We start from the raw sequence: 14,522 nt of genomic DNA, 5'->3' as shown, positions 1-14,522 counted from the left end.
TTTGTAACCTATGGGGAAAAACGCAGAGGCAGTTCGGGGAGATAGTCGCTCAAAAGAGGAGGTGTGTCTCATCAGTACAAGGCAGTCTAAAATCAGAATATCAATGGAAACAGCTTCTCTTTCTTTTCCTTTTTTCATTGTTTATTCTTGTGCACCTGTTACTATTTTGTCCTCCTACACGTTTCCATCAAGAGCCATCCTACATACTCACTTGCTCAGATAGTAAGCATGTCCAAAACATAAGCTACTTAAAAGTATTTTTCAGTGTATTTCTATAGGCTCTGAATTTAAAGGTGGCTCCAAGTGACATGTCTCTTTGCTCACTTGATTTCATAAAATTATATTCAGTTTCTCAGAGAAATATATTGGGGCAAATTCACTAAGCGCCGAAGCGCCGAACGCTAGCGTTACTTCGCTAGCGTTTGTCATTTTCGTTACTGCGCAAATTCTCTAACGAACGCTGGCGTAGTTTCGCTAGTGTTACTTCGCACCCTTACGCCTGGTGAAGTTTCGCTAGCGACTTAACTACGCAAATTCACTAACGCGCGCAGTGTACTGAACGCTACCTTTTACGCTAGACTTCCTTCGCCACCTCAGACCAGGCGAAGCGCAATAGAGTAGATAGGGATTGTTTCAAAAAAAGTCAAAATTTTTTCTAAGTCCCAAAAAACGCTGGCGTGTTTTCTACATTATGGGTGATAGGCTGAAAAAGATCGAAAAATTTTTTGGGGCTCCCCTCCTTCCCCCCTACATTTCCTGACTCATGGCAACTTACCTAGACAGTGGGCACATGTGTAGGGCAAAATAAAATTTTTATTTGAAGATTTGAAGGTTTTCTAGGCATTTGTAGTGCTGATACGTGTTCCTCCATTGAAATTTGAATTTAGCGCGTATGCAAATTAGCCTTCGGCTAGCGGAACTTCGCTTTACATAGCGAATCAACGCTAGCGCAACTTCGCAACCTTACGCTACCCCTGAGCACAACTTCGGATTTTAGTGAATTTGCAAAGCGCTGGCGAAACTACGCCTGGCAAAGTGTGGCGAAGTGCGGCGAAGTGCGGTGAAGTTACGGCTGGTGCAACTACGAATCTTAGTGAATTTGCCCCATTATCTCTATCCTCTGTATTTGCCCTCTGTTTTCATGCTTACTCAATACTACTAAGTAGTGATGGGCGAATTTATTCAGCAGGCGCGAATTTGTGACTAATTAGCTGCCATCAATATTCTTTGATGCCTGCAAAAAATTCAGACGCCGGTGACAATTAATAGACGCCAATTGACTTTAATGTGCGTCGGAATTGATGCTGGTGTCAGAATTCTCGCCAGCATCAGAAATGTCACCAACATCAAAAAAATGTTGAGGCCAGTGTCAAAATTCACATTTCGAAACTCACAAGTTTAATTGTCTTTAGAGAATACATGTGGATTAAATCCCCATCTTTAGATAACAGGATATATCTCTTATTTATATATTTGCCAGTCACCTTCCTTTACCATCGTTCCTCCAACCCCCAGAAGATGAACCTCCTTAAGCTGGCCATAGATGTTGAGATTTTTAAAAGATCAGATCCTGATCGTGAGACCACGATCTTCTCAGAACGATCGTACTTATTTACCATCAACTAAAAAGACCAATTTGCCAGAAAAACAAAGGGGAGCCTGCTTGGCCCTGCAAACATAGATAGATTGTACTGGGATCGACAAAGATTTTTTGACCTGGCCGATCAATTTCCTGACAGATGTCGGCTGAAAAATCGTAAGATGTACGATCATTCGAATCCCACTAACTGCACAATAATTTCGAAGGATTGGTCGGACTTCCCTAAAATGGGTCGTTCGGCAAGAAGAATTGTTGCGTCTATGGGGCCATAACTATGTACAGCAGATACATGGTATATTTCCCTGGGCAACTGCTTAGCAGATTTACCCTATTCTTCTTGATACTTTCCTACATCTGCAATAAATGGAATAGGTTTGTTATTTACAGTGAACTGAATGTGAGTTTGCTTTGATGATTAAGAGATAGGATAGTGCAAAACTAACCTTTGCAGTATGAATTTAATTCTTGCTCTTTGACAAAAGTCTATGTAATCCTAAAATATATACAGGTATTATCCAGAATGCTCAGGATCTGGTGTTTTCCAGATAAGGGATCACTCCGTAACTTGAATCTCCATACATTAAATAAACCCAATTATATCTTAGTTTGGATAAAATACAAGGTATTATTTCTTTATAACATTGAAAAAGGAAATCAATGTTGAAAATTTGAATTGAATTAAAATGGAGTCTACAGGAGACTGCCTTCCCATAATTCAGAGCTTTCTGGATACCGAGTTTCCGGATAAGGGATCTCATACCTTTATGTCATCGCAATAATATGCCTCACTCAATAATAACACTGCATGCTTTCGTTCTCTCTAATGTAACTGGAGGGGGACGGGCCCTGGTGCGAGACGTGCAGCCTGCCCCCCTCCGCACAAGATTATTTGCACTGAAATGCTCTGAAATAGGCCACCGTGGCTGGAAATCGGCAGTGCGCGAGCTGCCAGGGGGCCCTGAGGGGGTGCAGGTTCTGGCCAAATCGCACCCTCTGCTCCCCCGTTAGTTCCGCCACTGGTTCTCTTCTTTCAGCTGGCCATCTATCTTGCCAAGCGAGACTAGCAATCAGATTGCTGAAATTGCAATTTGGAGAGCTGATGAATAAAAAGCTAAATAACTCAAAAAGCACAAATAATAAAAAGCACAAATAAATAAATAACAATTGCAGATTGTCTCAGAATATCACTCGCTACATCATATTAAATGTTAACTCAAAGTTGAACAACCCCTTAAAATGGCATTCTACTTTTTTGGCTGATAGGATAACCGGTAGCTCAGTCTCACGTGATCCTGCAGCTTTCTTTTAGACAGAGGAGAAACTGCACACAGACACCATGCTTCTCTTGCTTCAAGAGGACATAACTTTATTAACACTTCTGCAGTAGCAGACAAAGATCACTGTGTCAGTATCAGATTACTATGAAAGGAGCATTTAGTAATAAAAATTATCGGTTCATTGTTTTAAAAATGTTACTGCATCTGCAATGACAATTCTCCTTATGTTTGTTCTTTGGTATCTTCTTTTTAAAAGATACTTTTTATTATCTCCCATTATTCTGATAATCATTGAAAGGCAAAATAATACTGGCAAGGTCTTAAGGCCTCCATGTATGTGGACAGTCAGTTGTATATTAGCCATATCCAGTATCATGAGATTTTCATTTGTTTGGGCTATACAGCAATTTCTGTTTTCAGGCCAACATGTTGTATGGATTAACATCCAGTACAGAAAATAGGAAGCACTGTCTGTAGCTTGAGATGCATGATTACTATCATAGAACACAATCAGTATATTATCTGGCGACAGCTCCAGTATACTCACAGCATTACCCACTCACAGCAATGGTGATGGCAAGTTCTAATCATTGCCCAGTTTCTCAAAGCCATTTAAGTCACTTTAAATCTTACATCTTCTCTTTGTCTTTACAGAATTCTGGGAGACCTGCCATCAAGGTAGGTAAATAAGTTAGCATATCACTGGTGCACCATGAACATGTTTTATATAAAAAATGATTACTCAGGGGGAGAATAATGTACACAAAGTTAACTCAATCCAGAAGTCTGTAGTGAAGACAGAGAAAGGTTTGTGAGCAGATGAGTAAAATTAGCATATTATCCTAATATATCAAGGAACTCATTTACTTAATGAAATTAAATAAAAACTTTGCAAACCAGGCAGCGGTATAATAGAATTATAAGCAAATGTCCTATATACAATCAGGAAACACTTTTGATAACCCTAAAGTGATTGCTGTTGAAAGAGATATCTCTTGGCTGTTTATATATATATATATATCTTTGCACTACTGAGTCTGACTTCTGAAACAATGGAGACAATAGATAATTTAGCCATATTCGCTTGGGGAAAAAATTGTAAGCAGTATTAGTAAATTAATTTGAAAACATTTCCCCCCAATGACACGATAGGACAAAGGTCAAGGAGTTATCTACATTTGTACCTGGTATAACAAAATGTAGCTTCTAATTATTCAATATGTGTTTGCTCTTTAGTGATGTGTCGGTGGAGCTGCCATTTACCCTGATACATCCCAAACCATCACCAGGTAAGTATATTTAAATGGCTTATTTTATCTTATGCATTACATGTAGCAGGCAAGTTATTCAGTACATCCACAGTCTTTTTGAGCATAACATTTTTCTGTGGAGCTTGTGTTCCCTGAATCTGGCTGGACATCTCCATTCAATTCCAATAACTAGTAATTTGCGAGCTGCATCACGTGATTACTTTATTTAGCCATGAATAAGACTTATGAGTAGGCTTGAATTGTTGGAATTGAACAAGTTCTCAATTATACCACATTATGGTTTATAAAGATATCCAGCTGGACAATCCTGCTGGGAAGCATATGTATGTCTGTACGTTTCTAGTGGCATTATAGATCAAACTACAGGTATGGAAACTGTTATGCAGAATACTTGAGATCTGGGTTTTTTCCCATAATTTGGATCTTCATATTGTAAGCCTGCTAAAAAAGAATTTGGACATTGCAAACAACAATAACATTTACCTATACACCATGCACTGACCAACATGTTGCATTAGCAGATTACACTTTCAAACCTGCCCGATCCCCAAACCAGCAGTTATCCATAGTACATATTGCTTACAGTATCTCACAGGCTTGTCTCTAGTACTCGAGCTATAATTCTTTTTGGGATTTTTTGGTGTATCACTAAAACTTGCTGTAAATCCTTCGACTTCGATATTCGAAGTCGAAGGATTTACATTTGGCAGTCGAATATCGAGGGTTAATTAACCCTCGATATTCGACCCTATGTAAATCTGCCCCATAGTGTTCATTTTTGGCATAATGCCAGTTGCCAAAGGTTCTGCAAAAAAAGAAGTCTATTTATTAAAGGAGTAAAAAGCTGTAACATTGGTGATGCCATAAGCAAGTTGATTATTCGTTTAACTATACAAGTTTACTACATGACATTGCTCCCATCCAATTATAGTAATTTCAGGCAAAACGATTCTATATAACTAATTTTTTTGCGTTTAGGTATAAATAAGATATTACTCTAGTGTGTAAAATGTAAATTTTAATTTTAACGTGAAAAAATGTGTATGGGTGTTTCCACACAAAAAGTGCGCAAGATGGAAAAGGTTTGTTATAATTTCTGGCAATAGTTTGGGTTTAGGGCCAGAACTAGGGGTAGGCAGAAGAGCCACGTGCCTAGGGAGCAAAGCTTGGGGGGCGCCAGCCATGTATTTCATAAGTAGCCTACCTCGAGTCCGGGTGCTGATGCAGGTCCTTTGCATTCATTTGCACACGAGCGTCCTCGTTGGTGCACGGGCATCCTCTTTTGTGCATGGCCACACGCTGGGGTACAGATCTAACTTTACATAGTTTATTTTAAAACGAAATCAGAAAGAGCAATATATTCCCAATTGTATTCATACTAGTGCATGAAATGCGTAAGGCCAGGGGTGCCCTGGTAGATCGGGATCCACCTGTAGACCTTTACTTGATGGTCAGTAGATCTCAAGACACTGTCAACAGCTTTTCTATATCATCCTCTTGTTTCATGCTTTTCATTCAGATATTTATTATGTTAAGGTCACGTAACAAATAGTTGTTTGTTAAATATTATAAATTCTCTCATAAATCAATATAATATTTAAGACATACTTTCCATGGAACAGAATGCTAATAATGCTTTTATGGCTATAGATCATAATGGGACAATATCACTAAAAGTGGACCTTGCATAAGTAAAGTATGGGCACTCCTGCGTTAGGCTGTGGCAACTGCCTGTTTCACACGGGTTAACTGATCTCCACAGGATCATTCATTTACTCATACATTTTGGTTCATATTTATATTATGTAGATAACGAAGAAGCACGCACTCCATGGGCCAGTCGATGTGATTAAAAACCTTTATTCAAAAAACAGCTAAAACAATGAAACCGTACGCGTTTCATATCCGAGGATACTTACTCATGATGCCAATGCAGACATTTTTCAGGGAAATCCCAACGCATGGAGTGATATTTTTCTTTGCTGAATCCCTGCATGAGCTAAAAAGCTCACTTTTTATTAAGGATGGTACTGATTTAGTACAGACTGGCAATGCTTTATCTTATGGCTTGGCCAAGCTGGACTGGCATCACCCTTCAGTATCCTCAGGCAATTAATAAAGGTTTAAAAGTGACTAACTTTACATTTGTCTGCAAATTCTATATAATATAGGATAAAAATATAGTTTGATGGTATTTCTCTCTACTGTCTATCAGATCTTTTTTTTAGCTTCTTTTAAAGGCATGATAACACATTAGGAAGGCAATGGAGGGAAATAAACAACTTTGTGACCAGCCAACCTGGGAGACAATGGCAACTTTGGATAGAACTGCTGAGCCAGAAACACCCTCTGGGGGAAGATGGAAATAGAACTGTATATATATGCAAATATAGAGGGGAAAATATATCATATGAAAAATGTATAGTGGCCCTTTTCATTTTTAGAAGAAGTCTGTATATTTCTTTTCTGTTTTTACTAAGTTGAAAGGGTTAAGAGGCAGGAGTTGAACCGTACATCCTGTTAATAGGTTTATTCTGGTGACACGTGTTTGGCTGCTGGACACTGATGAATTCCAAGAAGATTTTCGACCTCTCACGCTCCTGGCTGAATTGATCCACTGGAAGCAGAACCTGGTACCGGCCACTGAACACACACTGCAGGATCTTGTATCAAGAAGATAAAGTGCCTATCAGGAAGGCCATGTGTATAGATCAAAGGGCAGATTATTTTTGATTGTGATTATTCTTTATTTATATAGCAACAACATATTTTGCATTGCTATAGGCGATTGTAAATTATTTACATCAACCCCTGTCCCAACGGGACTTACAATCCAGTTTCTAACACACATACACTATGAGCTAATAATAGAAAGTGGATTTAATGGAAAATGCAAAAGGCATAAGAATATGCATTTATATAGGAGGGGAGGCAAAACAACCCTGCTCCTGGTAACTTTCTACTGCAAAGAGTAAATTCTGCTTTTTGCAAAAGCAATGCTACTGCGGTGGCATTGGGGAGGCTGGGGCCCAGAATTACCCCTGCGTTTATACATAGGTTTTTGATAACCTACACATTGCAACAGAATAGCACACATTTGTTAATTAAGGGCTCATTTAAAATAGGGCAAAGTGCAAAAAACAGGCTTTAAGCACCATATTATTTTCCCACAATGCACCCCTGCAACTCCTGAGTTGGGGATGTAATCTGAGTTATAAAGGTGCAACAGTTACTAGGGATAAGAGAGAAGCTGTTGTGTGTAGCCCCAGGTGCAATTACTATGTGCATTGCTCAGTGATGGGCAGCATTTTTCCCCAATAGTACACACAGAACTTGTTCATCTAGTAAATTAGCTCTTGAGTCTTATTGGGTATTTTTTCAAGTACACAGTTAGTGGATATAGTAGACATTTTGGGTTTATTTCCATGAGGTTGTTTTATAAAGAATCTTGTAATATGCAATTGGTAGGTTGGTTATATGGTGAAAGAGAAGGAGCAGGAAGCAAAGGGTCAATAGCAATAATTCTAGGGGAAATGGTCATTGGTCATTACAATTTGTAAGGATTTTAAGTCAGTACCTGCAGCGGCATGCTTAGCCTGTAGTCTAAATCTCCAGCCCAAAAGAAATGTGTTAACCATAGTGGGACCTGGAAGCTCCTTAAGTCCAAGTGTCAGTCCTCGCAGAATTTCTCCAAATCCTCCTAAAACAGACAGGGTGTTATATTATATTATCCTCCTAAAACAGACAGGGGGTTATATTTAATTTGCAATAAAGCTGACTCAAAACATTAAAGGAAAACTATACCCCCAAAATGAATACTTAAGCAACAGATAGTTTATATCAAATTGAATGACATATTAAAGAATCTTACCAAACTGGAATATATATTTACATAAATATTGCCCTTTTACATCTCTTGCCTTGAACCACCATTTCGTGACTCAATCTGTGCTGCCTCAGAGATCACCTGACCAGAAATACTACAACACTAACTGTAACAGGAAGAAGTGAGGAAGCAAAAGGCAGAACTCTGTCTGTTAATTGGCTCATGTGACCTTACATGTGGTTTGTATGTGTGCACAGTGAATCTTACGATCTCAGGGGGCGGCCCTTATTTTTTAAAATGGCAATTTTCTATTTATGATTACCCAATGGCACATACTACTAAAAGAGTATATTATTATGATAATGGTTCATTTACATGAAGCAGGGTTTTACACATGAGCTGTTTTACTCAGTATCTTTTAATAGAGACCTACATTGTTTGGGGGGTATAGTTTTCCTTTAACTAAACTTGTAAAGATCAGCACCTGGCTAATGAATTATATAGAATACTTTATGGTTGATCAGTGCCGGGAAGATTTTATTATTATGTAATCACATGGTTAAACCTTTACTCTGTCTAGGTAACCAATCAGAATCAATCAGTAGTAAGCTTTTACTGTTCGCTGCATATAGAATAGAATGAAAGGAAATATGAAAAGCTAACACTTGCTGTGGGTTACTGGATTCTAAAATAGAATAGAATGAAACAAGCTTTTGCTTATGTAATCACATATCCCTCTTAAAGTACAGGAATGATATCCTGATTAATAAAGATATGATCAAACTCATTCAGACACTGATTGGACTGTGTCTTCAGTTACGAAGTCTTTACAGAGACCCTATTTGATCAAAGAAAGGACATATGATTGGACCAGTTCAATGCTGCTAAAGGTTTGGCAAGATTAAGTAAAAATATGCTCATTTTGCAACCTAGCCCAACCACAGATTCTTTCTATATTTTCTTTAGCCTGGGAGTCAGAAGGGGAAGTCACTTACTTCTGAACTTTCTCATTTCCTGACACTAAGTGACAGGTGACAAATCCTAATGATATTCCATTGAAGTCCAGAGATAGGCCAACAGCCCCCCGATGTCCTGAAGGAAATAACACTCATGTTAAGTACAATATGATAATGTGCCCATTAGTGTCCAGTATGGCCCTCGTGCCCTGAGATCACAGATGCCACATACCCAGAGTATTGCTCATTCTTGTTCTCACACTGGAAATCTGCACATGAGAAATCAGACTTTCATATTCTTGTCTCACCAGCAGCACGAGTTTCACTCCCCCAAGAGAGTGCACAGAGACCTTTCCAGAGGGAAAGTTTGACAGTTAATTGAACACTAATGTTTAATGAATTAAACAAAATATTTCGCTAGTTTCATTAAGTAACTGAGATTTATAATTCTGAATTGGATACACACCCACTGACATTAAGTCATTCATCTTGATCTTAGAACTAATTGATCTGTGGCCAGTTCAGCATGCTAAGGTCAAACTGGCTTATAAACGCTTCTGTTTCTACAATTTTCCAAAATGATCAAGAATGTTCCTTTAATAATTTATATTTTTTTGTCCATTTTGGGCCCAGATGTGGAAGGTTGTGGGGACAGTCTTACTAAATTGGCTGAAAATATCTGACCTTGTGAGGGCAGAATATTTATTACATATAAACTGAGACTTGATCTACTCAGATCAAAGCTGATGTTAAGTGCACGCCATAAACTACATATAATATAAGAATAAAAATATATTATCCTAGAGATTATCTTGCTGCTGTATACATCATTTTAGAAGCATAAACTAAATATGGTGTACAGCTTTCAGACCAGATGGTGTAACGACCACGTTATCAGGAACCCTGTTCAGTGAACGTACCAAAGGATACACAGGTGTTCACCGACGCCCTTATGGGGCCCCAGCTTTCTGCTGCGGAAGCCAACAAGGAAATGCGTAGCGGGAACGTAAATGAGGTACCGGCAGGGATGAAGAGAAGGCGCAATCAGAGTCAAGCGAATAGTTCAAGGCAGGCGGCAATAATAGTAGTCAATAATCAGGAAGAAGTAAAAACCAGGATATCAGAAGTAGAATAAACGCTTGAGCAGGTACAGGTAAACTGAAGCCTAGCTTGAGCACCTACAAAATGGCGATCGGGCTCTTTAAGGAAGATTTGGCGCCAAGTTGGAATTCCGCGCCTTTGGAAGATGTCATCACACCCAACGTCAATACGCCAGTGTCAAAGGACCTAGTGTGCGCCTGTGCACAAGGACCCGAGGAGAGACACGTTGGGAGGTAAGGGAACGAAGAGATCTCCCGGCGCGTCTTACAGATGGCTGGTCATGTTGAAATAAAGGTTTTGGTACTTTTAATATGATATCAGTTTGCCTGGATATGGACCAACATCATGAAAGTTGAAATAATTCATATGGCTGCAGGGACCTAGTGCCAAATTCGGCGCTCTCCGGCACAGAAGCACTGGGGAGTGTTAAGTCCCCAGTGCTCCTAAGGATGCGGCTGGGTGGCATGTCGTCCCTAAAATATCGCTGCCCTAGGGAGGGGCCTTTGTGGCCTCACCACAAATCCGGGCCTGCATAGAACCCTGAGGCACATGCCCAACTGCACCATCTGCCAATGCACCCAGGACTGAGTGCATGGCAAATCTCCTAGTTACTTACCGTGTGCACACAGTCCTCAGTGCAGATAGGGACAGGGGAAGTGCGTGCGAGGGCGAGGGTGCGCTTCCGCATCTGGGGGGGAAATGTGTGCGCAGAGCAGAAGGACCGTGACTGGCGTAGGGGTGCCGGAAGCAGAAGTCCAGCCTTGCCGCCACCATTACCAAGATTGTAAGGCCAACCAAGACCAGGGCTCAGTGGGGTTGTACCCGGTGCTCCAGTGGGCCTGTCATACCATGAATACACACTTCTAGTAAAAGTAATCTCTGACAGAAATGTCAAATTTATCTATTACATGCACCAGATGCATGAAAAATATCTTTTTGGAAATTCATACAGATGTTCAGACTGACATGTTTAAGTGTTAGCAGCATTTTATCACTTATAACGTCAACCCTCAAGATATAGGCATAATGACTAACACCTGACTACTCTGCAAACAGTGGCTAAACCTGTATGTGATAAACTCCTTAGGTTGGAGAGCTGTGCCCATGTAGGTTATATTTACAGACTTTTCACTGTGAGTATGGAAGGGGTGCACATTGTGCCCTTTTCTCTTTTGAATAAGATACAGCTCAGATGTGTAATGTGATACCTTAAATCTACAAGAAAATTATCTAACATTAAATACACTCAATAGGCTGGTTTTGCTTCCAATAAGGATTAATTATATTTGGATTGGATCATGTACACGGGACTGTTTTATTACTACCGTGTGTTGTCAGCAATCATCAAGCAGAAAATGTGGTTAATCTACCATTGAAGCTGTTTATTATATTATAACTCTAATTGCGAATACAATGATTGCTGAGCTACCATCCAATGTAAATCTGAATTAATTATTAATAAGCCTTGTATCATAACATTTAAATATATAAAATATATATTTTGAGCCTATCCCTAAGCCTGGGTAACTGACAGTAGCGATGGGCGAATAAATTTGCCAGACACTAATTTGCAGCAAATTTCCAGCGTTTCGCTGCAAGTGAATTAATTCGATACTGCGGCGACAATTCCCCAGAGAAATATTCAGCGCATCAAAAAAATTGACGCGCATCAAAACTAGTCGCGCGGATAAAAGTTTTGCGCGTTAAAAATTGATGCTCGCGTCGAATTTGATGCACGCCAAAATTATTTTGACGCCCATTGACTTCAATGAATTTCGTGTTAAATGCGCACATTTTTTGGCGCCAGGGGTGACTGCTGCTCAGGCCTGGACTGGCAATCTGTGGGTTCTGGGAACTGCCAGAGGGGCTGCTATAAGGTCCCATAGAAAGTCAGTATTTAGTGGGCTGGTGGGGGCTGTTTGGGCCTCTATGTGGGCTGATTGGGCCTCTGTGTACCTGAAATGCCAGGGCCTATTTTAATTCTCAGTCTGGACCTGCTGCTGCTTCATTAAAAAACATATTGGGAGAATCTGGGGGCATCTTCAGATGCAGAGATCCTCACTTCTAAGGGTAGGGGCACACAAAGCTACTGGGGGAGATTATTCACCCAGCGACAAATCACTTCTTCTTCGGGCGACTAATCTCCCCGAACTGCCTCTCCGCTGGCTAGAATATAAATCGCTGGCAGGATGGCACTCGGAGCGAGTAATTTCCCCCAGTAGCTTTGTGTGCCCCTGCCCTAAATGGCTGTGGTGAACCTGGGCTTGTACAGAAGCCAAAAACATTAAGATTTCTAGCCTAATAATTGATTACAATTTGGTTGACCTTCAAGTATGAAGAAAAAAATGGACATATACACATGTTTTTAAGTATGTATATGCATTTAAGGTGTTTACATCAAGTCATCTACAGAATGGCAGCTCTCTTCGTTGTCTGGGGGACAGATGGTGGGTGCATTGTAGGCAGACTTTAAAGGGATACTGTCACGGGAAAAAAAATTTTCAAAACACATCAGTTAATAGTGCTGCTCCAGTAGAATTCTGCACTGAAATCCGTTTCTCAAAAGAGCAAACAGATTTTTTTATATTTAATTTTGAAATCTGAAATTGGGCTAGACATAGTTTCAGTTTCCCAGCTGCCCCCAGTCATGTGAATTGTGCTCTGATAAACTTCAATCACTCTTTAATGCTGTGCTGAAAGTTGGAGTGATATCACCCCCTCCCCTTTCCCCCCAGCAGTCCAATAACAGAACAATGGGAAGGTAACCAGATAACAGCTCCCTGGTAGATGTAAGAAGAGCACTCAATAGTAAAATCCAGGTCCCACTGTGACACATTGAGTAGGAGAAACAACAGCCTACCAGAAAGCAGTTCCATCCTTAAGTGGCTCTTTGTGAAAGCACATGACCAGGCAAAATGACCTGAGATGGCTGGCCATGCACCAATATTAAAACTAAAAAAATACACTTGTTGGATCAGGAATAAAATGTTATATTGTAGAGGGAATTATTTGCAGTGTAAACAGTGTAATTTAGAAATACAAACTACACAATAAAAATCATGACCAATCATTTTAAGGTCCTCAGGTTAAGTATGGTGGACCTTAAAAGTGTGGGTGGGGGGGGGGAGCTTTTAACATGATTCACACCTGATAAGTTCATTTTCATGCTAGAATATTGTGAAAATCACATGAGCTGGCATTTTTTTCTGATTCCAATCTACACCAAAGATGAGAAAATGCTGAGTTTTTCCAAAACCCCAAAGCATTAGTTTATGAAGGAAAGCCATGTAATAAAAATGAACATCTGCCCCAATGAGATTCGTGGCACCATTGTGACTAGATCACGCCCGTGTGTTTCAGCTAATACTTACCTACCTGAATAGTTCAATGGAACCACTGTGATTGGATGTTGGTGACTGTATTATTATTAAGGGTTTTAAAATGTTGGCCAATTCCCTACCACTCACTTGAACTGAAGAATATGTTGATTATGTCACAGGGCCAAAATGTAGATCACTTTCACTATGTTCTGTGGTGCTGTTTGTTATATGTTGGCTCTGTTCTGATCATTCCTCTGATATGCTTAGCTGCCCTTGTGTTTGGATTACACTGACTTTTGCCACACTGACCAGGACCTGTCATGATCTTGTCTGCTTGCTTCCCCTGGCCCTACTCAACAGTAATGCTAAACATCATGGTATTACATAACTTTGCCTGCCGTAGGCAAGAGCTTTATCTGAAGTCGGGGGTTACTGTTAGATGCTGCAACGTATGGAAAGACTGCAATTAGCTACTCTTGACTTCCAAGTAGCTGCAAACTTTACTTGAAGCCACAGTTGCTGTAAAAAGTAGTAGTAAATCATGGAAACATGCCCTAGGGTTCTGAATCCAGTGTCGTACTGGGATACCAGGGACCCACCAGAAAACCTTAGGTTGAGGGCCCACTTTCCAAATTTTTATACCTCCTCTCCTCACTCAACCTCTTTATTCTCCTAATCTCTTTTCTCTACATACTATACTCAATTCTTCCATTATTAAGCCTCTTTATTCCATAAAGAAATAGAGAATGACCATAAAATAGGCCAAAAGGTTAGAAGCAAGAGGGCCCACTGACACCTTGGCCCACTGGGAGTTTTCCTGGTATCCCGGTGGGCCAGTCCGACACTGTCTGAATCAATCTGGCACAGAGGTGCATAAAGGTACCCAAATGTTGTGTTGCGTATTTGTGTATTTTATTTAAAAACATAGGAGGATTTTTTAGCAAAACATAAAATTGTTTACATTAGGTATATAGAGCATCCAGATTTTTATACAGAGTGCCAAATTCTGTGGTTTTTTAATGTAATCTGCCTTATTTTATGCCTTACTGCATTACACTAAAGAATGGGAAATATTACAATAGTCGTCGTTTTTGGATCAAGCTCCTCTTGAATATCCAGTCTATGGCCAAGGCTCCCGTTGAATGTCCAACTTTTGGACAGGGCCTCCCTT

Source organism: Xenopus laevis, chromosome 8L (genome assembly GCF_017654675.1).
Source record: "Xenopus laevis strain J_2021 chromosome 8L, Xenopus_laevis_v10.1, whole genome shotgun sequence".
Lineage (NCBI taxonomy): Eukaryota > Metazoa > Chordata > Amphibia > Anura > Pipidae > Xenopus > Xenopus laevis.
The sequence above is the reverse complement of the archived record's forward strand: the minus strand, read 5'-3'. Positions refer to the sequence as shown.